This window comes from Labeo rohita, chromosome 16, assembly GCF_022985175.1.
Source record: "Labeo rohita strain BAU-BD-2019 chromosome 16, IGBB_LRoh.1.0, whole genome shotgun sequence".
Classification (NCBI taxonomy): domain Eukaryota; kingdom Metazoa; phylum Chordata; class Actinopteri; order Cypriniformes; family Cyprinidae; genus Labeo; species Labeo rohita.
The window spans coordinates 36,223,553-36,249,630 of NC_066884.1; the positions used below are offsets into that span (position 1 = coordinate 36,223,553).

General features: G+C 37.7%; 1 long non-coding RNA gene across 1 annotated transcript; it reads left to right on the plus strand.

The window, feature by feature from the left end:
• The first annotated feature begins 15,795 nt into the window (after positions 1–15,795).
• Positions 15,796–17,105, plus strand: LOC127177937 (uncharacterized). The gene is made up of 2 exons (XR_007829279.1): positions 15,796–15,925; positions 16,356–17,105. It is a non-coding gene; the product is annotated as an uncharacterized LOC127177937 (long non-coding RNA).
• The last annotated feature ends 8,973 nt before the right edge of the window (positions 17,106–26,078 follow it).

Below are 26,078 nucleotides of genomic sequence, written 5' to 3' on the forward strand. Positions count from 1 at the left end.
GCAACCTCTGATATTGTGTGAACTACCGGGTAAACCTATGGAGTTAGAAAACCTATACATATGAAGCTGTATATGTGACTCTAACATTCAAAAGTTTTCAAATCTCTCAGCATGTTAAAATTGTTTTGAAGTCATACTATTGTGCAAGGATTTGTGCAAAAATGAGGCTTTCTTAATCAAAACTCTGGCCCTGTAAATCATACTTTGTATGAGAAGGAATAAAATTGGTCAGAGTTTTACTGCCTCTAGTGTTCGTTTCAACTAGAAATTGCAGCAACTAGTACGTATAGGTATGTTTTACGAGTTTTGCAGAAACGTAGATAAACGTTGACCCACGAATGGCTTATTTATAGTCGACTGCTGGGAGACAGTGTTGTAGCATAAAAAAATGACATGCTTTACTTTTAAACACTAGAAATATTTTTCTTTTACAGGAAAATGTTTTATGTTTTGTATTCAAAAATTGAGATGATTCATCCTTCCTCCTTGCGCGAGTTCACACGCAGTCTGCGCTGCCGGTAGAGCCGCGGATGCAAGAGGCTTTGTCCTCAGCTGAAACGCTATAGTCTCCAGGAGAGGAAAGGCTGGGTGGCTCCAGATCTAATTTGCAAGGCCCATTCCTCCCCACCCTCGCTTTTGGGTCCCAGATCATTAGATGACTCTTCCCAGGAGTCCACCTCTACTTCCTTCATCATATCCCGACCCTGCCGTTCACCTCGCTTTGAAATTAGACACTGGAATGATGAAGTTATTTATTATTCTCCGTCCTCCCCACTCATTCTCCTCTGGAGGAAAAGGAGAGGGGGAGCGAAGAGTGAGAAGAAAAGAGGCTTTTGGTGGAAAAGGGAGTTATTGAAATCTCCTCCCCTCTCTCTCTGTCAACATGATATTCGTTCTTCCCCTCGATAAGTATCCGAGCCCAGCTACCGAACGCACAGTGGCCAAATCTTGACTTGGCGGCTATGCAAAGTAAAGGCATGAAGAAAGCATAGAGACCTACTTGTTCCCACAGAGGCAGACCTTGAAGTCAGGCCTGTGTTATTTTAAACAGCCATACTCTCAACAGTGATGTCGCATATCCAGACCTCTTTGAGAGCATCCAGTTTCTGGTACCACATGATGCTTTGAGACTTTGAGAGTTTCAAGTAGACGTCAAGCCAGATTTGTTTAAATCCATCTCAAGTTTCAGGGATTTCTGTGACTGCCCTCCCTGAGATCTCTGATGTTTCTCCTTGCGAAAGTCTCCTGCTTCTCAAATGTTTCTCCTGAGAAAAAACTCAGTGTCTCCTCCAGAGTTTCCAAAGAGATTTCCAAGATAACAAAGTCTGCAATCACAAGTCAGTTAGTCAGGGTTATGCAAATCCCATTACTTTTATAGCTCCACACCCTACCGGATGCCAAGAATTTTCTCTTATGTATCTATTTTTATTTCTTCTGAAGATGTTTAGGAGAATTTAATGAACTTTGAAAGGGCAATCTCTGAAGAGTACCGTTTTCCTCTGGATCCTAAGTCAATAAGATTGTGTGGTCTGTATTTTGTAATTGCATATGAGTTGTATGCGTTTTTCAGTTGTTGATCCATCTTCTATGGTGGTAAAGCAATTATTGTGGCTTGGCAAAAACTAACTTGATGACTTTGGCCATGGATTGCAGTAGTGTCAGAGCAGCAGCTGCTGCCAACAAATGCCATAGCAGAGCACATGGATCTGCTGGTAACTCAAAGCTTTGTTTCCCCTTCACCCCAACTAGAGTGATTGCTGGCGAATGAGTCTGGGAATCTGGAAGAGAATTTCAAGGATTTGAACCCAACCAAAGTGCCACAAAATCTTACAGACTGAAGTTTGTCAACCCAGGCTCACTGGAAAAAGTGTGTGACGTTTCAGCAAAATGAGATCACGTTGCTGCTTGCATGTTTTGTGACACTGAATCCAGTAGCTGAAAGGATTCCGTTTTATTCTGAACAGATGAACATGATCTATGTTTATTACATTGGTTTTTGTATGTATTGCAGCAGCATGAAATGCCTAAAAGCTTAATGCTTTGTCAGGCTTGAAAATTACATACCACCTACACTAATCTTAACTGAGATTCTTAACAAAAGTAAATGTAAGATAAAAATGCATTTGCCATTTTTGCTTGCTTCTAAAAGTCTTTAAACTCCTTTATCGAAGAAGCGCTCCGCATCACAAGTATAATGCTATACCAGGTGCGCTAACAAGCACGTTTACCAACCCACGCTCATTTGTGTGCTTGTGGTGACATTTCTGCAACACTGATATTACGTGCCCTAATGCACATTTTGCGGCAGTTTCAAAGTGAAATGTCCAGTGAATGTTGTAAAATTACGCTGGTACAGGCATGTATTGCGGCATTTTTATTATGGTGGTTTAGGTACGTAATGCGGTAGTTCATAATTCAAAAGTCCGGGGAGTGTTGCTAAAATTGCAATATTGCATGAGCTCAGTGAGCAAACATAACAATTTTAACGTTAAAGCATTTTGCAGTCATAGCATAATGTTGTGAAAGGAATGTGTGAAAATTAGGCTTTCTGAATCAAAACTCTGGCACTGTAAATAATACTTTGTGTGAAAATGAATCAAAGTTATCAGAGTGTTATTGCCTCTAGTGATCATTTCAACTGGAAACTGCAGCAATTCGTACATATAGATATGTTTTTTGAAGTTTGCAGAGACCTAGATAGAGGCACATATTTAAGTTAATGCTCTATTCCTTTTAAAAATAACACACTACCTACACTAAACCTAACCACTGTTTTTAACACATGCAAATGTGAGATAAAAATGCATTTGTTGGAGGAGGCATGCCATTTTAGCTTGCTTATAGAAGCCTTCGAAGCCTTTTTTTGTGACTCATTTTTGACAGGACTCATACCTAAGCACCCCACATTACAAGTGCAGTGCTGTACCAGGTGTGCTACTGAGCAAGTTTACATATAAAGTTTTTTGAGGTCATCACACGGCATTCTGCATAGAAGGAAAAAAAAACATTGCTGTTTGCATGTTTTGCAACACTTTAAGAAGGAAAATGTCCAGTAGTTTATACGAAACAGATGAACATGAATTTGGCAATGTTTATCACATTGTTTTTTGTATGTGATGTAGCAGTTCGGAAATGAAATGCCTAAAATGTTTTGTCATGCTTAAAAATGACATACCACCTACACTAATCTTAATTGATAGTCTTAACAAATGCAAATGTGTGATAAAAATGCTTTTGCTAAAGGAGCCATGCCATTTTTGCCTGTTTCTAAAAGTCTTTAAACTCCTTCATTAAGTGCAATGCTATACTAGGTGCGTTAACAAGCAAGTTTACCAACCCAGGCTCACTGAACATATGTACCTGTGGTGACACCAATATTAAAAAATATTTAATGCACATTTTGTGGCAGTTCAAACTTAAATGTCCAGCATGTGACTGTGGCCAAATTTTTACTATGTTGGTACAGGCACATGTAGCAGCATTTTTATTTTTTTGGTTCAGGTAGCAATTCGTATGTATAGATATGTTTTTTTGAGTTTTGCAGGAACGTAGACAGAGGGACATATTTTCAGTGAGCCTGGTTAGTGCTCTATTCCTTTCTTATTCCTTAAAAGTAACACAGTACCTACACTAAACCTAGCCAATGTTTTTAACACATGAAAAATAGATTTATTAAAGGAACTATGCCATTTTAGCTTGCTTATAGAAGATTTTGAGCTCCTTTTTTGTGACTTGTTTTTGGCAGGACTCATACCTAAGTGGCCGGCATTGCAAGTGCAATGCTGTACCGGGTGTGCTACTGAGCAAGTTTACATATAAAGTGTTAAGAGGTCATGGCACAGCATTCTGCAAGGAACCGTGCACAAAAAGTCTTTTTTAATCAATAATCTGCCTTGTAATCATTATTTGTGTTTTACTGTCACTAGCGGTCATTTCAACTTCAAACTGAAGTGTGTTGCATTTTGCAAATCTGATGGCATGTTATTCCAATGAGCCTGGGTTGAATTTGATTATTCAACAAAATCCAGATTTGGAGAAGGATAAAGATTAGACTGTTCCAACGTCTCTGTTCAAGTCAACAAACTCATTATCCACAGAGATATAATCTAGATTTGGAAATTGATATGATAAAAGAGATTCGAGAGACTGGTCTGGGCAAAGCAGTGTGATTAAAAATCACATGTTCATTGAAGAAAGAATGTTGTATCTGAAGTGGGGTACCGTAGATTAAACAGCTCTCATCAAGATCTGTCAGTCGGTTTGTGCTCTCAGGTTACTGGCTCACGTGCGATGTGGAGTGCTTTAACTTAAGACAGGAGATTTAAGTTAAATGCCAGAATCCTTTTTCCACTGGATGGGGCAAAGTGGCTTTGTGTTTTCAGGTGTTTAAAACATAGTTCACCAAAAAATGAAAATTCTGTCATCACTCACCCTCATTCTGACCCTGTATTACTTTCTTTCTTCAGTGAGGCACAAAATGAGTTGTTTGGCAGAATTTCCATTTAGCTTCAGCTTTCCATACAACAAAAGCGGATGGGGATTTAAATTGGTAAAAGGAAAAGGGCAAAATACAGAGACTTTCATATTATATCATATGACTTAAGAAGACTTGGAATATAGTGCACATGTTGTATGGACGTTTTGTCATTCACTTTTGTTGTGTGAAAAGGAAAATAATACTGCTCTGGATCAACACACAGCGAGTAAATGTTGACAAAATATTCATTTTTTAACCACTAGAACAGTTGTGGACTGAAGATTGCTCAGAAAAGATGATGATTTTGAATGAGCGTTTGGTCTTTGCCCAGTGAAATGGTGAAGCTCTTCGTACCAGGCTTGTAAACGTTCTCCCTGTTTCAAGGGCGACTGGAGAGGGAAGGGGGCTTTAGGGCGAAGGGTCATAAATCTCTGTTATTGATGCGTCTCTGACATATGAGATCCCTGGGGAAGCCCCCTCTCATATATTCAAGCTCAAGTTCAGCACATTTCTTCATGGGGCGTAAAGCAGGGGTCAAGTGTCAAAGAGCCTGTCAAGAAGGAGGGGTCAGGGGCATTTAGCCAAGCTTGGACAATGTGATCTGTTGGGCTTAAAAGGTTTGTTACAACATTCATCTGAAATTGAAGGTGATGAGTGTTTTTTCCATGTTGAAATACTTTTTCTTTTCCCAGTTTGATGTACAGAAACAACTATAAGTAAGCCAGTCACAGCTTGATTTCCTGACTAGAAACAAAGGGGCCATTTTAAACCATTGCCCTGTTTGTTTGAGCAGTGTGACCTTTCTATTTGGCACAAGTTTGTGGTGGAATTACCTGTTTGATGAAGAATAGAAGACGGGGTGGAAGTTTGGAAACATTATTTTTGCACATCAACTTTCACATAAGCTCTCTTAATTTAATGAAATGTAATAAAAAGGAAGTTAAAAAAAAAAGACATTCACTCTTCAAAATATCAGTGTTTAAGAAGATATGTTATGTGGAAAGCACTTTCAGAGAATAAATTACCAGTATATTATTATTTGAGGAAATGTTTGGGAACTCCTGCAACACAAAAGGAGTTTGTGTTTTCCATAAAAGGGAAAACTGATGTTGATTTATACCGCCAAGCTTCAAAGTATATTATAAATGTCGGGGCATCACTAGTGGGGGGAAAGGGTGATAGAGTGCATAGGACCCAGAAGTCTGGGGGGCCCGCGATCCGTCGAACGTTATATGTTTTACGATCGCTAATACATGCAAATATGAAAAATATTTAGGAGCACCAGTACAGCTGACCCAATCAGCATATTTGTGTCTCAAGAGAGCTTTAAAGGTTTCTACACTATATTTTTGCAGCGTTGAGTATAGGGTTGTGCCGTTAGACGATAGTATCGTGTATCGACGACAGTCAGAGATATCACCTGTTGCTGATGCCTTTGACGATAGCAAGACGATTATTATTATTATCCGTCAAAAATAGACTAGGCACCTAACTTCAGCGACACAGAGAGCAGAGAGACGCTTCTGGGGCGCTTTAGAAACTTGCTGCGAGGTGGCTGGTATAAACACAAAGCCACAAATCACGGTGAATGGGAGGGGGTGTTTCGGGTGGGAAGCACGCAATTTGTGATTGTGTTCAGTTGCTAACACTCGCTTTCTTATGCGCGCTGTTCGATCCCATTTAACAAGGAGGGGAGAAGATGGAAAAGGGGGGCACAGTAACTCGTCGCGCTGCAGACGTGTGCAGTGTAAATAAGGGGTAAGAAATGTATTCATCATACAGAGATGTAACTATTGTATTCACTTATGGTACCGGGAATGTTTTTTAAAGTGCATAAACACAGGCTAGGCTAGGCTAGTCAGTGATGATTTTCTTTGATGACGTAGGCTAAATGTTCTTTGCTCGTTTTCTGTAGCTGCTTTTAGAATAACTAAGGAAATGTAAGCATTAGTAACTTACAATGTTTCTATTAAATTGTTATCATGTTAAACACAAATTAAGTCATATTGAAAACATTAGGCTTTTAGCCTTATGCTGGTGTTGGTTCATTTGCCGGCAATGAAACTAAGTAAGTAAATAATGAAAAAAGTTAGCACGATAATATTGTATATCTGCGATCTCACAGGCTAATGATGGGGCGATATGAAATTTGAGCCAACACTAGTAGAGTAATCTATAGCAGATGCATCTTCATTCTTTGAACACAATATTAATCAGAATTTTATTTTTTAGTTATGCAAACTCATGAATCCTCTCATTATAACAAAGACACAATGTAAATACGAGATTAATTGTGCAGTGTAGAGAGCTTAGTTGATTATAATGAAACTTTGTGAGATCGCGGTGAAAAGTGTTCGTAACAACCAGTTCATAACAACCAGTTGAATGAATGATTCAGTGAAAAACCCAGTGACTTGCCGCCACCTACTGGCAGTTTTAGTTTCATTTTTATCAGGAAATGTATCATTTCAGTTAGCTATTTAAATGATTTCAATCCCTCAGTCTATATTTCTGTTTTTCAGAATGTTATAACTAAAACATTAACCTCATATTATTATGAATTCATGTTTTTTTCTGTGTTACCTCTGTAGTGTAAATGAATTGTGTTAATATTTTGATTGGTAACTTCTAATTGTACTTGTTCTTATTTGATTGTTTGAATTATATATATTACATATATTACATTTATATTAAATTTTTTAATGAAAAAAGCAGCTTTGATACTTTGCTTAAGATCTTGTTTTTTGTTTCACCTAAGAAAGAAGAACATAGGATCAGAATAATGTTTTTAATGTTTTTAATTTTAGAGCCCAGTGTTATTTGAAAACCACTGACATGCTATTGTAGTTGTTGTTAATATATATATTTTGAAAAAATAAAAAAATTAAATAAATAAAATTAAATATATATAATATATTTTGATATATTTTCACTTTAATTTTAATTAAAGTTTAAAGTTAAAGTAATTTTTGTTTTGTTGTGTGTTTTTGTCAAATTTGTTTTTTATGTCTATATAGTATTTATTAATCTTTGTTCATTAGATTTAGTTTAGATTTAGTGGATTTTGTTTATTTAGATTTTTATTTTAATACTTAAAACAAAAATGAGGTGTCGCCTTGGCAATTAGCTAATATAATATAAACTGTCTTTTTTCTTGTAATATTTTATATTATTTCATTTAAATGAATGTTTATTTCAAGTAACTGCTTTTTTCTTTTTATGGTTTTAGTTTCAGTTCAGTTTTAGAATCAGTTTTTTGGCTACACTCTAAAAAATAAAGGTGCTTTACGATGATATAGAAGAACCTTTTTTGTCTTAATGGTTCTATAAAAAACCTTTAACATCTAAAGAAGCTTTCTGTTTTACAAAGGTTCTTTGTGGCGAAAGAAGGTTCTTCAGATTATAAAAAGGTAAGAAAGAGATGATTCTTTAAAGAACCTTTGATTGAATGATTCGTTGTGGAGCCAAAAATGGTTCTTCTATGGCATGACTGTGAAGAATCTTTCCAATACACTCTATTTTCCAATGCATAAATACAAGATAGAGAAGGTAAAACAACAAACAGAATTACACAATTATATGTACAAGTTGTTGTTTATACAGTATATGGATAAAATAGGACAGTGGTGGTGCAGATATGTGTTGTTTGTGCAGCTATAATGTAGTAAACGTTATAAGAGCAGAAAAAAGTTAGTGGCATAAATAAAATAAAAGTGAGTTGTACATATTGCACTCAGTAGAAATGTCATACTACTACTTTCTGTCTTTATGGGTGAGGGGAATAAAGAAATTAAGTGTACTTACTGTGTGCTTTTTACATTGCAGAACAAAAAGAAAGAAAAGAAAAATGAGAGACACTGATTTAAAAATGGCTTAATAAATAATCTCATTCTACAGTTGTTCTTAAGATTACTGTGCCTTCAAAAAAAGACACACACCAGCTTCCACAGTTGTCATGATGTGGATTTAGGATGAGATCAAACACAAAGAGCAAACAAATCTTGATCAGATTATTCCAGGCCTGGACCTGGTGGAGGAAAAGTGATAGGTATTATACTGTGATGAATGGTGATACTGTACTTCCCGCCTAACAAACAACATATGCTTTCACTTTACATTGGAGAGAAACATGATTTGGCAAAGATGGGAAAAGGTTTTTGGTGGTAATGAATATTCCTGTGTGAACAAGGCACTGACTGACTTCAATTTCAGCTCCGTTATTTTCCAGCTTTTAGGAATCAGCGAATGTGTAAAAGCCATTTGGACTTTGTGGAAAAAGTGCGCGCTAAGTGAAGAAACAGGCGCTGGTGCCGTTCCAAAGTCATATAGAACATGATCCTAAATAAAAGATGTGAGGGGCTCCTTCGCTCTGTGTTCTCGTGTGCTGGAGTCGGTGCACGTGCGTGATGAGGATGATCGTGGTGTTCGTGCATGTGCGCGCACGCGTTCGGCTGGCGCTGCGTTTTCATGGCTGTGAGTCTGTGAGAAGCATCCGAGCCGCTGCGTTCCCGGCGCAAGTCCCGCTTTCATTGCGGATCAGTCGCACGGCCCAGGTGTGCTCCGAGCCTTTGAGGCTAAGGCAGAGTCAAGGTCACAGGGAGATGGTGGCTACGGGTAATAAAGTTGCGCAGGTGGAAATCTGGATTTGCTGAATGGCCACCTATGTGCAGTTCACTGCTATAACATTGAACTAAATGGGAAATGATTCATATCATAAACTCACATGACATGCGTTACAAATCATAATGTGAACATATTTGTGACTGAGTTATTCTATAAAATAAGTGCTTTTTCAGCTTGATAAGCAGGTTTCAGTGATACAGTTGTGAAAACAATAAGGTTTGAATGTAGACATGATACTAATAAATGAAGCTTACTATAAAATCAGGTTAACGTGGTTGATTATTTAAAGCTGGTCCTGTCTTGACCAGGGTTGTTATAGGGTTATTAATTTATAGTTGCCCAAAACTAAAACTAAAATAAAGCCATTAAAAAAGGTTAATTTAACTTAAAGTGCCAAAATAACTAAAACTAGTAAACTTATAGACTTATTGAAATAGTAATATTAAATAGTAATACTGAAACATTTTTACTTCAGATAAAATAACCATTAACTAAAATAAATAATAGAAAACTATTAAAAAAATCTATTTTTATTACAAACAAATAAATACATAAATAAATAAAATGAAAATTAAGGAATATTATATGGAATATAATTTATATTATTAAAAACCTTAATAAAATTAAAGTGAAAACTATCAAATAATAATAATAATAATAATAACAACCCTGGTCCTAACAAACATCAAAGGCCTAAAATTAAGTGATTGTTTTATGTATAATTACATTTTATTTGATCACATTTCTTTTTTTTTTTTTTTTTTTGGGCTTAAAACAGACCATTTTTTGTGATCTGATCCTACCTGCTAATTCATTCCTAATGTCTTGATGTTCCTCAGGACACCTGTATGCTGTGTAAATGTAGACTCACTCCGATGACCTTTTGCACAGGAAACAGTTCAAGTTGCAATGGATTTAAATGCAGTTCAGGAGGTCACTATAATCAGCGTGGGACGATCAATCCTGGAACGCCTCACTTCTTCTCCAAAACCCCGCTTTCTTTTACTGCTCCTCTTTTATCCTGCACTTTCTCCGTTCTCTGTGATTGCAGATAAAATGGATGTAAGAAGCGCACATATGATATTTCAATGCACTCTCTGTGTGTGTGTGTGCTTGTGCATGATATAAATTTGAGTGAAAGGAATTTTGTTGCGGAAGACTGCATTTACACAGTCATGCTATTCCATAATGTGGATATGATGTGTTTTCACAGCCGCTGCGAGGCACAGTAGGATATCCTGGTATATATGCATGAAGCTCAGAAATCCTTCATACGCCTGGTTCTGCTTAGCTCTTCCACACTGATCTTGATGAGGTCTAGAGTCATTTCCACCAGCTCTTCTCTCTGGACTCAATGCGTTTGTTCAGCAGCATCGGGTTAAGGTAGATTCACGCTTTCTCCACTGTGTGTTTGCCTGTATGTGTTAGATACAGGAATTTACTTTGTATATATTCAGAATATGCTCTATATGAGACACAGACCACACAGGAGGGGAATTAACACAGCTTATAGGAAAATTCATGAGGGAGATTCTGCAGAATTGTTTAAACATCCTAAAATGTGTTAAATGGAGATGAAACTCATAATCATATTTAGACACTTTTGACAGGTATTAATGTGTCTTTCTGTTATGACAACTGTCTGAGAGTTTAGCATGGTAATATACATATAATGTGTTTGGTCTTGGCGGAATAGATCTGCTACGCTGCTGCTGCGGCAGAGCAAGTACCGAGACATGCTACTGTCATTACATCCACAGACATGATGCTGTGAGCATGTAGGAAACACTGCTGCTACACATATAACATATGAAATAATCCCCATTTATAACATACATGAAATCACCTCATAACAGATCTATACAGGTGGAGCTGGGGAAGGTGAAGGTTTCTGAAGTGCAAGCACTAGGTGAGCATTTGATTGTTGAGCAGCAAGCTCATTGGCTGCTGATGTTCAAACCAATCAGCTGCGCCATGTGAATGATGAATTATATCAGATAGACAACAAATATTTAAAACATAAATTGATCATTAATATTACAAATTAGGTAACTTCATATATTTATTGGTGACATAAGTGTAATGTCAAAGGACTGTTAATGGCATTTCTGACCATCAGAAAACAGCCTTGCATTCCATCTGAAATCAAATACTACTCTACTGTATAGTATACCAGAAACAGTACACCAAAAGTGTAAGAAATCTTAAATTAGTGTCAACCTTGATTTATTGCAATTTTGAGGTGGACTTGTAATTTCTTTTAGCTTTTGAGCACTAGTGCATCTTTGAGCCTACATTTAGGATGAGTACAACATTTAAGTACTGTTAAAATCAGGTACTTTAAAGGGGTGGTAAATTGTCATTTCACTTATTTTAACTTTAGTTAGGGCGGCCGTACACGGTGCGTATTCGGACAGTCGGAAGACCGTATGGCCACGCACACGTCACGAGTGACTTTGTTTACGGACGCAGTGGTACACGGCACGATTTTAAAACCTGCCAATTTCCGAGGCAATCACATTCAAGAAGTTCCACGCCAAAAACATGGACTCTGAGGAAGAGATCCTTTTCTTTGTGGCAGCAATGGCTTGCGAAAAAACAAAAAAGAAAAGAAAACGAAGGGCATGGCAGAGAGTTTGGCTGAAGGGCAGAGAACAACATGGACTTTCTTTTCTTAATCGTCGTCGTGGAAGATATTGTAAATTACACAATCATTTTCTGCAATTTGTGACGTTGTTTTTATACATGTTAAAATGCTGGATAGTTTAGGTATTATTGTATACATACTGCAACTTACATGTTGTATTGTTGTGGAAGAACAGTAATGCAGAATCATAAAACTGCCTTCAGGACTTTTGCTATATGGTTTTCTGATTGGTCATTTCCAGTTTGCTCAACAAATCGGCTCGTTCAACAGCACACACGTCACGCTTTCAATCCGACAGCTCCCGAAGTTTTTTGACATGTTTAAAAATGATCGTAAGGTCGGGAAGTGCTCGTAAGGCACTCTGCTCGTCTCGTAATTTCTCACACACCATACGAGCCCCGACCATACGAGAAGAGACGATTTCCTCCGATAACCAAAAAAAATCGCATGCGAGCTCGTACGACCTCAAAAATCGCATCGTGTACGCCCGCCTTTAGTGTGTAATGTTGCTGTTTGAGGGTAAACAATATCTTTTAAGTTTACGACGCTGAAAATTCAATGCAAACTGAGATATTGTCTTTTAAAATTATGGCAGTTTAAGGCCTACAGAAATGGCTCGTAGAGACTACAATGAGCTACTTCCCAGGTTCGTGACATCGCAAACCCACAAATTTACATAAACTCCGCCCCCGGGAACATGCAACAAAGGGGGTGAGGCCATGTTGCACTGCTTTGAGAAGAGGAAGAGTTGTTGCCATGCCGTCAAAACTAGGGGTGCGTGGAAAAATCTATTCATATATGAATCGTGCATCTGCCTTCTAATGATTCTAATGGATTCACAAGTTTCAAAATCAATGCTGTAAAGCAGCGGGTCTTAATCCTGTTCCTTGTGTCCCCTGCTCTGCACATTCTCTGTTCTGCATCTCTCTCTCTCATTCAGATCATTAGCTCATCAGCTCCATCAAAGAACTGTGTTCCAATTATACACTTTATATGTATAGACAGACAGATATTTTTCACATAGCTACAAGAAGCATTAAACACGGACACATACACGACTGCAGTGGTAGCGAGCAATACTTGCTGGCAAACACTTCTTACTGTTACAAAATAAACAATTACTTTACAAAACTGCTACAACACGATCATGTATTCTGCTGTATTAAAGCTTTAATCAGGATAAAACCATATACTGAAAGTTAACATAAGCAGTAGCATTTACAAATCAAAGCGTATCTAAAAGAATGAGACAACAACAAACAAAGAAACATGCCATTCTGAAACATCCTGTAAGAGTCATGCTTGCACAAGTTCTGTGTGATCCTCTTCACTAATATTCTCTGGGTCTCATTCGGCCTTAAATTGATAAGCAATATTGATGTCATTGTTTACAATACAACGGGGGCACACGCACTGAGGTGAGGGGCGTGATGTTTCTGCATGCGCACAATAGGTAAGCGAATCACAGCATGCTGGGCCAGCTAACCAATCTGAGCCCATTGTGTATTTCTGAGGGAGGGGCTTCATAAAACCAGGAAATCATCAGAGCGTTTATCGGAGAAGGGATAGAGTGGTGTAGACTAAAGGTAAATTATTTTTTTAAAGCACCCCAATTATGGATTTTTAAAAATTACCTTTCATGCAGTGTGTAACACAGGTTTAAGTGAATGAAAACATCCTGCAAAGTTTTAAATCTGAAAGTGCTCTGTGTATAAAGTTATTGTCTTTCAATAGAAAGGGTTGATTCCGAATCATGAAAACAAGTTGTTTTTAAAATGAATCTGAAGCTGTTTCAAGTTGACAAGCTGTTTCAACTAGAAAAAAAAGCACTCTGTTGAACAGGAGAGCACAGAGTATGTATGTGCATCAATCACAGAGCTAGGCAAGACAAGCATTTGTGGTTAAAAAGTTTATAAATATTATGATTTTTAAGAAAATTACAGATCATTTTCGCTAGATAAGACACTTCTTCCTCGGCTGGGATCGTTTAGAGCCCTTTGAAGCTGCATTAAAACTGCATTTTTAGCACCACTGAAGTCCACTATATGGGGAAAAACCCTGAAATGTTTTCCTCAAAAACCCTTAAAGGAGAAGTCCACTTCCAAAACAAAGATTCACATACTCACCCCCTTGTCATCCAAGATGTTCATGTCTTTCTTTCTTCAGTCGTAAAGAAGTTATGTAAAACTTTTCTGCATTTTTCTCCATATAATGGACTGATGTGCCCCGATTTTGAACTTCCAAAATGCAGTTTAAATGTGGCTTCAAACGATCCCAAATGCGGTTGTAAATGATCCCAGCCGAGGAAGAAGGGTCTTATCTAGCGAAACGATCAGTTATTTTCATTAAAAAATACAATTTATATACTTTTTAATCTCAAACGCTCATCTTGTCTTACTTTGCCTGGACTCGTCTGGGATCGTTTGAAGCCGCATTTATTTTGGAAGTTTAAAGTCGGGGCACCATATCAGTCCATTATATGGAGAAAAATGCAGAAATGTTTTCCTCAAAAAACATAATTTCTTCACAACTGAAGAAAGAAAGACATGAACATCTTGGATGACAAGGGGGTGAGTAAATTATTCGGAATTTTTAATTATGAAAGTGGAGTAATCATTCAAAAAAAGTGTTGCTGTCATGTACTGTGTAGTATGCAAAATACATATTTAGTTGTGTGTGATGTGTTCGCTCCGCGCAGCTTGTAGGTCTCTGACTAACCAGCTAATAGCAATATCTGTTCGCTCGCAATTGTCTAGAAATGTCTCAATGAATAGTGGATGTTTGTTATTATGATAAAAAATAAAGAACACGTTGGTGTACAAACTGCAGTGCTTTATCAATACGTTTCTGCATTGGGCTAATGCGTTTACCATGGCTGTGTGGGTGTTTACCACCGAGCTGTGGGTTAGAGTAATGCACAGTAAAAATAGATGGGTTATTTTTTTAACCCAATAGATGGGTTACACATATTGGGTCACTGTGTTGGGTTATTTTCTAAAACGTTGGGTTATTTTTTTTAAACATCGTTGGGTTGTTTTTAATAATAACCCAGCGTTGGGTTTAATTGGTTCCCGCGGCGACAGTTCAAATTTTAACGGTCGACAGTGTCTGACCACAGAAGAAGCTGCTGCTGCATCAGTGTGAGGTAAGTAATAGGGTTTAAATAACTCTTATAACATTATACTTATACGAAGAACGTGAAATGCACTTCAAAATTGAACTTTTGTTGTTGTATGTTTGTTTTTTTTTAACGAAGATGTAGTTTCCTTTAGTCAGTGTATTGTAACGTTACTGCAGAGAATGAGCTCCATTGTAAACGAATAACGTCACGTTAACTTAGCTGTCCCAGTTAGGTTGCTAGCAGTAATAAATTAAATAAACATTAGCAGAAAGTTGTAAAACTGTTTAGAGATGTATTACAGTAACCTAAAGTTAATAATGTATGGTGGAATGTATACAGGACTACTTATATTACTGAAATCACCGTCTACCATTACTACAGGTTTAGTATTATTTTACAGCTGATGAAGGGTTCTAGACATACGGTTTCTGACTACAGTTTGTTTGGTCGCATTAATGGTTATCACATTTAACTTTATATGGGAAATGGCTAATGTTAAATGAGACATTGTTGATTTAAACCGCGCCGCACGAACCTTTCAACTTCGGTCCAGTATGTAACCTTAGCTCAGCGGCAGCTCAGAGAGATGCGCTCAAATTCAGTTAATTCTCTGTTTAGAAAAGTCTACAAATAATCACATTTCCCAAAAGCAAGACGTGATGGGAGAAACGAAGCTTTTCAAAGTTTCGAATCAATTAAACGAATCGCTTAATTCGCAAAATGATTCACTGCTTCCAATCGTTCGTGACACAACGGCGACGCCTGCTGGTCAAAACAAGGCAAGCGTCAGTTGTTTGGAAAGCGAGCACTAATTGGAATAACACTAAATGTGTTTTTATGGTTTATTTATATTGAATATTGTTATGCATATATTAGATTCGCCTCTAATTACAGCCATTTCTATTATAAAGCTATGACAGATTTGCATTTTTTTAAATGTGTACTAAATGTGTTTATACTTATTTTTAGACATTGGGTTCTTCAGTGAAGGAAAAATTACAACAGTGGAATCTCATACATTAAACATCCACATGCCAATTAACTGAAATATTTCAAGGTAAGTAAACTATTTATATTAGTGATCCATATACATTACCAGTCAAAAGTTTTTGGACAGCAAGATTTTTAATGTTTTTAAAGAATTCCCTTCTGTCTAAGCCTGCATTTATTTCATCCAAAATACAGCATTTAAAATAACCGCTTTCTATTTGAATATATTTAAAATGTAATTGTCCAGTCTTTTCAAAGCTTTTAAAATAGAAAGCAGTTATTTAAAATAGTAAAAATATTTCACAATATTACTGCTTTTACTGTATTTTGGATCAAATAAATACAGGCTTAGTGAGTAGAAAAGAATTCTTTAAATAACTTTAAAAATCTTACTGTTCAAAAACTTCTGATTAGTAGTGTAGGTTTTCCAACAATTATGAAAAAATGTTTCTAGTTTATCTGTAAAATGTTTCTTCTTCTGCTTCATCTTATCACAGAGGAAGGAGTCAATGAAGGAAGTTTTATGCGACCGGATGACACCAGCATTGCTGCACTAACTCCAAGAGAAGAAGTTTTTAGCATTTTCAACGGTGAAACAGTGGAACAGAAGACCTTACTACAAGCAGTGGATCTGTGTTTCAGACATTTCTACATTTATGACATCTACTACCCAAAGCTCCTCTGCACCCATTTGCAGCACACAGTCTTTAATATTCCAGGAGTTCTTTCAACACATTACCTCTTCCTTAGAAACTTTGTATTTATTGATCCGTAAAAACTTTTTATGTTGCTGATTATCAGCAAGTCCAGCAGCCAGCAGATTTACTTTGTTTTATTATTATTATTATTATTATTATTATTACTTGTGTTTATGATTTTTTATTTTTGTTTTATTGATAAAAGTTTGTATGTTATGTTTGTTTTATTTGTGCACATTTGTGTATGTGTTGATATAAATAAATATGAATTGATACACATTTATGACCCTGGACTACAAAACCGGTCATAAGTATCATGGGTACATTTGTAGAAATAGCCAAAATTGCATTGTATGGGTCAAAATTATCAAATTTTCTTTCATGCCAAAAATCATTAGAATATTAAGTAAAGATCATGTTCCATGGAGATATTTTGTAAATCTCCTACCATAAGTATATTGAAACTGAATTTATTATTAGTAATATGTGTTGCTAATAACTTCACTTGGACAACTTTAAAGGCAATTTTCTCAATATTTAGATTTTTTTGCACCCTCAGATTCCAGATTTTCAAATAGTTGTTCTATCCTATCAAACCACATATTAATAGAAAGCTTATTTATTGAGCTTTCAGATGATGTTTATATTTAAATACAAAAAAACTTGACCCTTATGACAGGTTTTGTGGACCAGAATCAGATAAATAAACATTAGTTTTGAATAGTTGGTTTTGAATTCAGTGTACATCTTGAAAATATGTCAGTTGTGTGTGCATATTTGTGTTTTGAATGTATTATATTTTCACATTCTTGTACACTTATTTTGTAAACATTTGCAGTATGACTGTTTTACATTTAAAAATATATTTGTAAAAAAAAATATTTGCATATTTAAATAAAATATTTATTTGAAAACAAAGTAGTGTTATAGTGTATTTTTATAAAAAAAATAAATAAATAAATAAAAACTGATATAAATGAATCTAAATAATTAACTCAACTGTTGGGTTACTTTTAACCCAACTGGATTTTAACCCAATTCATTGGGTTAAAATAACCCATAGATGGGAAGGTGCTATACCAACCCATAGTTGGGTTACTAGTTGGGTTATTTTTAACCCAACATTTTTTAGTGAGTGGTGATGGGCGTTTCGTTTCTGAAATGTGCAGCACGCAGTAGACCAATCACGACAGACTGGTTCAGCTGAATCACCGCAGATTAGCATCATGCAAAGGAGGGGTTGGGACAAATAATTCGTTGAGTGAATCGTTTGGGAGTTGTTGAGCAAATATGGTAAAAATAAATGCGTATTATAAGATAATAAAAGTGTTTTTTTGACCTTGCATGCATGTCAACCTATTGTTGGGGACTCCCAAAACCAAAATATGAACCTTTCACAAAGCATTAACACATAATCAAGCCTAGAAAAAAAACAGTCAACCACCCTTTTAAGACTTTCACTCAAGTTGTATTGGAATTGATGACTTGTAACTTGTAATGGAGTCATTTTTTGCTGTAAGGTATCTGTACTTTCACTCAAGTGTGGTCTTCAGATCCTCTAATCGCTCCCAGGAGCTCAGGTGCTTCTTCAGCTGCGTGTTTCTCCTTAGAATGGTCATAATGAGATCACTTCACAAAAGTGTGACACTGCTTCAGATGTACTGAGTGCTGGTACGCTCCACCCGGTTTGTCCCCGTGGACCCGACCAAGGCGCACGTGCTTGGACTGACCTCTCACCTCGGACACAACCGTTGAAATCTTTCCCAATTTTATTAGATCATCGCCTGTACCACAGTCCAAAGCTTCTGCGGAGAGGAGGCCCTTCATCCAAGTTATCGCAGGAATGTTGGAATTGTGTAACAAAGCAATGAAAAGCAGCATTGAGCCCAGATATCGAAGCCAGAGATCAGACAATAGTTCACTGTGGAGTTCTGAAAATTGCAGTAAATAAACATGCAGAAACTTAATGTGTTGTGAGATTAAAGTAAACATTCTGTATGTATTGTGTAGGGATGTACAGTATGGTAGTACTTACCACTCATTTTGCAAGATTAGATGTTTGTCAGTGGTGCTCAGGATCTGCAAATCAGTCGCTATCGGCCTATCATTTCTCCGTACTCTGTTTATGTGGTAAGTGAAATTTTATGTACTGTAATGTAACAGGCTACCGCTAACAAGCGGCTAACCATGTCCCATATTGGCTCCGTAGAACATGCTATTCATTTTATAGAGCTAATTGTCATCAACCATTAACAAATGGGGTAGAGTTCTGTAGGTGTGTGAATGCAATGCCTTTGTTGGGTTCGGGGTACAACCATGAATTGTCTATTTCAGTGGACGGAACTGGGATTTTCAGCTATGTGAACACCAAAGTCATTTTATATTTCACCACAGACATTTATTGCACAGTCATGGCTAAAATGTGGGAATATACAGTTGAGGTCAAATGTTTATATACACCTTGCAGAATCTACAAAATGTTAATTATTTTACCAAAATAAGAGGGATTGTACAAAATGCTAGTTTGAAGTTTAATTGAATTTATAAAAAATGACCCTGTTCAAAAGTTTACATACACTTGATTCTTAATACTATGTTGTTACCTGAATAATCTGATCAGCTGTGTTTTTGTTTAGTGATAGTTGTTCACAAGTCCCTTGTTTGTCCTGAACAGTTAAACTGCCTGCTGTTTTTCAGAAAAATTCTTCAAGGTCCCACAAATTCTTTGGTTTTTCAGCATTTTTGTGTATTTGAACCCTTTCCAACAATGATTGTATGATTTTGAGATCCATCTTTTCACAGGACAACTGAGTGACTCAGTTGCAATATGCATTTATTACAGAAGGTTCAAACACTCACTGATGCTTCTGAAGGAAGAATGATGCATTAAGAGCTGGGGGCGAAAACTTTTTGGATTTGAAGATCAGGGTAAATTTTACTTATTTTGATCTTTAGGCAAAATAATAAAAATGTACACATCTTCATTCTGTTAAAAAGTTTACACCCCTGGCCCTTTATGAATTCAACTGTTATTTTCTTTTGTAGACTATATATGAAGAGTTAAGATGCAAAACCAGCTAAAAGCCACCTCGGTTAAAAATGAGATAATGATAATAAGTGAATGCTCCTGACACACAGATTTAGAGGCTTTTGCATCTGAACTCTTCATTTTTGCAAATTCTGACCTTAACTGTAGATATTTTTATGTTAGAAAAGACAATGTAACAGACCAATGTAAATGTCTAAAACACGGTAAATACAGATTAGATCAAGAGATTCTCGACTGGTTTTGCATCTTTTTTACTTTTACTCATACTTTTTTTTCAAGTGATGTTGCAAAAAACTACCAAAAATAGATAAAGTTTAATTTTTAATGGTCAAGAGCCTTTGACATCACCAACATTTATGGAAAGCATTTTATTTCTTTTTACAAGCTAAAAGCCTATTTATTTTCATATCCTAACTATGCATGGTTTTGGTGGTTGCATTAGTTGCATTGTATCAGAATTACTTTTACTTACTCTCGTGTGACCCTTTCAGAACAGAACTGAGTGTTATTTTTGGGTCATGAACCACCGGAATCCAAAAGATTTTAAATATGTATGGTCTCATAATAATATATGTTATCCATAAAAGGTTTGGAAAAATTAAGATGTTTCTGAAAGAAGTTTCTTGTGCTCAAGGCTGCATGTAAAAAAAAACAGTAAAAATAACAAAATTGTAAAATGTTATTACAATTTAAATTAACCATTTTCTATGTGAATATACTGTAAAATGTAATTTATTCCTGTGATCAAAGGAATAATATAATATGATGATGTGCTCAAGAAACATTATTAGCAATGTTAAAAATAGTTTTTGCTGCTTAATATTTTTGTCAAAACTGTAATACACTACCATTCAAAAGTTTGAGGTAAGAAAGATAAAAAAAAAAGGTGGAAAAAATTATATGCAGCAAGGAGGCAATGAATGAATCAAAAGCATCAGTAAATACATTTATAATGTTTATTATTATTATTATTATTAATCATCATATTAGAATTATTTCTGAAGGATCATGTGACACTGTAGACTGGATTTATGATGCTGAAAATTCAGCTTTGCATCAGACTACATTTTTGAATAACATTCAAACAGAAAGCAATAATTTTAAGTTGTAATAATTTCACAATATTGCTGTTTTTACTGTTTTCCATCCAAAAAAATGTGGTCTTGGTGAGACTTCAATTATAACTTTTCCAAACATTTGACTTGTAGTGTGTGTGTGTGTGTGTGTATATATATATAATAATAATAATAATATATATACATATATTCTTTCTTCTGGCACAGTAATATTGCCATATTGCAAAGTTTTCTTCACAAAAATGTTGCAATATGTTTTTAAAAGCTAAAGTGAAATATGTTTTATTAAACAGCTCACCCTCCCTCAGTCAAACCGAAATGGTATATGAACAGTGAAATCATTAATCACAGATAGTGACATCACCTGTATTTAACTGCTCTAAAAAAGAAGACATAGGCACATATCTCTGGTATAGCTCTTCCCATCACCACAGCTGAATGCATGTCTTTTTCCCCGCTTCTGTTAGTGTTATGCTCAGGTGAACGTAACTCGTGTAATCATTTCAGTCTCAAAATACAGAATATTCTCCACAGAATAAAGAGAAAGGCATATGACATGATCATGACTTGTTGAAGACAACAGGCCATGATGAGATGCTGGTCATTGCAACATGAGAAGATCAAATCTGCAGAGTGCTGTACACAGCTTTGGCAAACACTTCCATCCAGCCTCGCCCCTATTGCTCGTATTGCGTTTATCTGCAATCAGGATCTCCATCAGGGAGTCCATTGTGAAAGTTTTGGCACAGATCCACAGAGAAACCAGCCACAGAGACGCTCTCCCCCCCTCATCGCAATGCCTCCCAACACCCACCGGCCAGTTCGGTCCAGGCCTCGCACACAACGGACAAATAACTACCATCATCCTCTGAGAGTGTGTGTGTGTGTGCTCAGTGAGGGGCAAGGAAAACTGTAAAATCCCAGTCCCCAGCAGAGATGTTTCACCAGCACTGGGGGCATTGCACTGATGAGAGATGAGCCATTTGGAACAGGAAGTCATTTCGAAATCGCAGCAACAAAGATTAGATTGTGACATCCTTAGGAAATTCAGGGAACAATTGATGATGATGGTCTTTTGTGAATTGTCATGTTTGTATTTTCGAATGATTACATTTGAGCCTGTTAATTACGCCTGATGATATTTTGTGTTTTATGTTGCACAAAAAGGTTAATGTTATGAATATTAGAAATAATGGGGCTACTTGCATTGCCAAAACAAGATAAATAAATGGGATTGTTTTAAGTAAACATGAAATGCAACCAATTTTGCTTTTGCAATCTCATGAATTTTCAAGTGAAACTGGAAAGTGGATATCCAACAATTTTCAAAACAATGTAGGGCAAGACTTGTTTGTAGACATCAGGAATTGTTTGGATTGTGAAAAGTGGATGTTACATATTAGAATGGAGCCAAGTGGTTGAAAGAGAGGGGCTGAAAATTATATTATTATGATTATTCACTTTAAAATAAAACCAAAACATACACAGACCATGTCAAATATGGCGACACAATCCTCAAACGTAAACCAACCGCATAACTCTTTGGTTCTTGCATTTCACCAAACAACTTTTTTTGGGTCCCATTGTTTTTTGTTGACTTTACTGTAAAACTATAGACAAAAGAACCTAAAAAATTATTCTTTAGTGTCACAGAAAAAAAAATAAAATGAAAAAAGTTTGAAGCAGTATGCAAAATTATGCAAAAATGATGCATTTCACCACACCTTAAAGTCACTCATCATGTGCATGTTTTCAAACTTTGCAAACTTTTAGAACGGATTGAAAATGATAAAGAAACTAAAATAAAAAGCAGCAGTTTATGAATTTGTGGTTGTCACTGAGCTACATTATAGCAATATAATTTCCAACAATTTTAAATAAAAAAAGTTCAAACGTTCATTTATGTAACAGTTTAATAAGCAATGTTTTATTAACAAATTTCGGGAGGAGCACGCACAAATAAGTAACACAGCCATTTCATCATCAGCAATCACACTCCCTATCCAGTCAGCATGAGAGAATCCCCACAAATAACCAAAGCAGTCTTACCGTCATTTATCTCGTCTCCGCAGCAATCCGCCAGCCCCAAGATTACTCCTTCTCCCAAGCTCCATTGCGGCCACCACTCTGCTCAACAAGCCACACGATTTTCCCGACACCTAGGGTTAACCTCGCCTCCACTGCCGAAACTACCAACTTCCCTGGCATCCTTGTATGATTCGATCACACCAACAGTTCCTCCGATTGGAAAGTGTACAGTATTCAAGCCCAAGGCAAACGCTCATTAATTCCAATGCATCCTTCTCATGGAAGGTAAACAAAGCGGATCCATACGATCTATTCGTCATGCTCCAAATCAGCCAGCCTCACTCCTAGATCCACTCCAGCCAATAGGTCAAGCAAAGCCCTGAACTCGCCTTGCTCGAAACCACCATTGTCCCGCACAAGATCCGGCTCCTCGCGAACGTTGGGCCACAGCAGCAGGCCTTCAACGAGCCTGGGCCGCGCCCCAGTTCTCACCTCACTCACTCGCTTCCCGCTTCGGCTCAGCCTTTCACCGCAGCTCTCCTGGCCTCAGCGCCGTTTGCAGCCGGGCCTCTAGCTTCCGTTTCCAGAGGCCAGCGCGAGACTGCCTCCACTAGCTGCGCAGGCCATCCGTGTCGTCTAATAATTTTCAGGTAAAAATCGCTAAAACAGGCCATTCGTTGCTTTAAGTTGTTAAACAACCTGGCAACAGCACTGGATGTTAATGTCATTACGTAACCATGACATAAAGTGCCCGGAATATGCACTGAAATTACTCAAACTTTCCGTCTTTTTCACCAGCATTTTACCCGCATTTAATTTACATATCGCATTTAGGAAAATGAATAGACAAGAGGGATAAGATTAATTATTAGTTTCTTGGAGGAGATCAACAGTGGCAAAAGACTTTCACCATTGATTACAGTGGACCAACAGCACATAACTAACCATCAATAAATAAATGATTTAATAAAAATAATAATAATAATAATAATATATATATATATATTTTTTACCATTTATAACTTTTAAAGGTTGTTACAATAGCTGCATTTGTTGCTAGTTGCTTTGAAAAACAAGTTGCTAGGGTAGTCTGAGAAATCACTAAATCTGGCAACACTGCAGGCTACCCGGACATTTCAGCATGTCCCGTCAAAAGTCACAACAGCCACAGCAGCAGAACCAAGCATGAAGCTGCCTTCGCTAGCAACGCAGGCCCTCACATTTCAGAATTTCCGTCTACTACCGCTAACCTCTTTTCTTTTTCAGCAGCCTCCAGCTCCCGTAGCAGACACTAGCACGAGGTCGCCTCTGATAGCAGTGCAGGCTACACAGACTTCCAGCCTTTTTCCTGAATGTCACAAACCCCACGGCCTACAGCTACAGCAGATAAATCAAACGCAAAGCTGCTTCCGCTTGCAGCACAGGCCCTCGCATGTCTTTCCTCCTGTTACTTCTGTTCTAACCCCCTTTTTCTTTTTCAGTTGCCTGTTAGTGGAGGTTGCCTCCGCTAGCGGCGCAGACTACATAGGCTCTTCAGGATATCACAAACTCCACTCCTTTCCCATGACCTACAGCAGCTGAAGCAAGCCGACCTCCAGCTCCCATAGCAGACGCTAATGTGAGGCCTCCGCTAGTGGCGCAGACCAATCCACAGCTTTTTCCTTACTCCTGGAGCCGCCCCATGCCTCCGCAAGCAGTTCCGGGAGCTATCTTTCCTCCTCCCCCTCGCATGCTCACCCTTTCTTCTCTTTATCCTCTGCCATTTCCTACCCATCCCTCCAAATGCTCCCACCTCGGAACCACCACCCCCCATAGCCAGAAGCATCAGGACTCAGATTTTGTCAGAAGTGTTCAGAAGCCAGAGGCCTTCAAGACCTACATGCGGTCAGACCGCTTCCATATCAAAGAAGCTCATGAATTCTCATCAGCCAACCCTTTTAACTCCAGTCTATCACCATTCACTCGATCTTCAGACCCACCATAGCCATCACCTTGAACACCACCCCAGCAGCACCCCGCTGCCGCAGGATCCTTTTCCAGGTTTCCCCACTGCTGCAGCAGTACCTGCCTTTTTTCTCTATTCCTTCCTACTGCCGCTACAGTGTCTGCTCCCGCAGGGGCCTTTTCTATACTCCTACACTGCCGCAGCAATGCCCGTTCTCGCAGGAGCCTTCCCTGTATTTCACACTGCCGCAGCAGTGTCTGCTCCCGCAGGAGCCTTTTCAGTATTTCCACCGTCGCAGCAGTATCTGCTCCCGCAGAAGCCTTCTCCGTATTTCTACACTGCCGCAGTAGTGTCGCTCCCGCAGGAGCCCTTTTTTCTGCTTCCTCACTGCCGCAGCAGTGTCCACTCCCGCTGGAGCCTCTTCTGTACTTCCACACTGCCGCAGCAGTGTCCGCTCCCGCAGGAGCCTCTTTCCTACTTCCACACTGCCACAGCAGTGGAGCCCGTACCTCTCCAGGAGCCTGTACCTCTGCTTCTCGCTCATCTCCCCCCCGCTACAGCAACGCCGACTTCCTTAAGAGCCCCATCCTCCCTCCCAATATTATCGCAACAATCCTTTTCCAAACGACGTCCAGCACCCCTCTATCCATAAGCTCTGCAAGTTTGGAGGGTTATCGCTGGCTGCTGTCCTGCGTTAATATCCTCTTTGGGGGAGTGCTTTGGGTTCGGGCTAAAATGCCTAGCTCAGACCCCTCTCCCGGACAGCACACCATATACGCATAACCTTTACTCAGTTTATTATATGCAAGTGTGAACTCGTGAAACATGAAGATAATATTGAGTAACATTACATTCTACTTAACTTCAACTTTATATAGCACCATTAAACACATAATTTGTTGACCAAAGTAAGTCCAAAAACAGTCAGTAAAAAACTACCTAAAACAAACCACACACACACAAATCAGTAATAAATTAAAATCCAAAGAAAGTAATGTATCTTGAGCTTTATTTTAAAACATGTAAAGGCAGTTCTAATAAAAACTAGTCTGGGGAACCTTTAGCAGCCCCTGGTTGGATGACCTTCGAGACTTTGCTGTGTTATGAGGGGAGTTACTGTATGCCCAGGGTTGCCAGGTACTCAAAACTAGTCAAATCAAGGCCAAATCTAGCCCAGTCACGTTCCAGAGGTTTAAAACTTCCTTCCAGGGCATCCCACTTTATTCAGAATCATGTTCCAGTGGGGTGGGGGGTTTCGCTTCAACTCGCCGTCTAGCAAAACAACCCACAGCAACAGAGTATACCCCAGTTCTATGGAAAAACTGTAAATTTGGCAACACTGGTTACGTCAGTGAAGTATGCAGGTGCTAGTCCATTCAGTGATTTAAAAACAGGAAGCAACACTTTGAAATCAATTCTGTAAT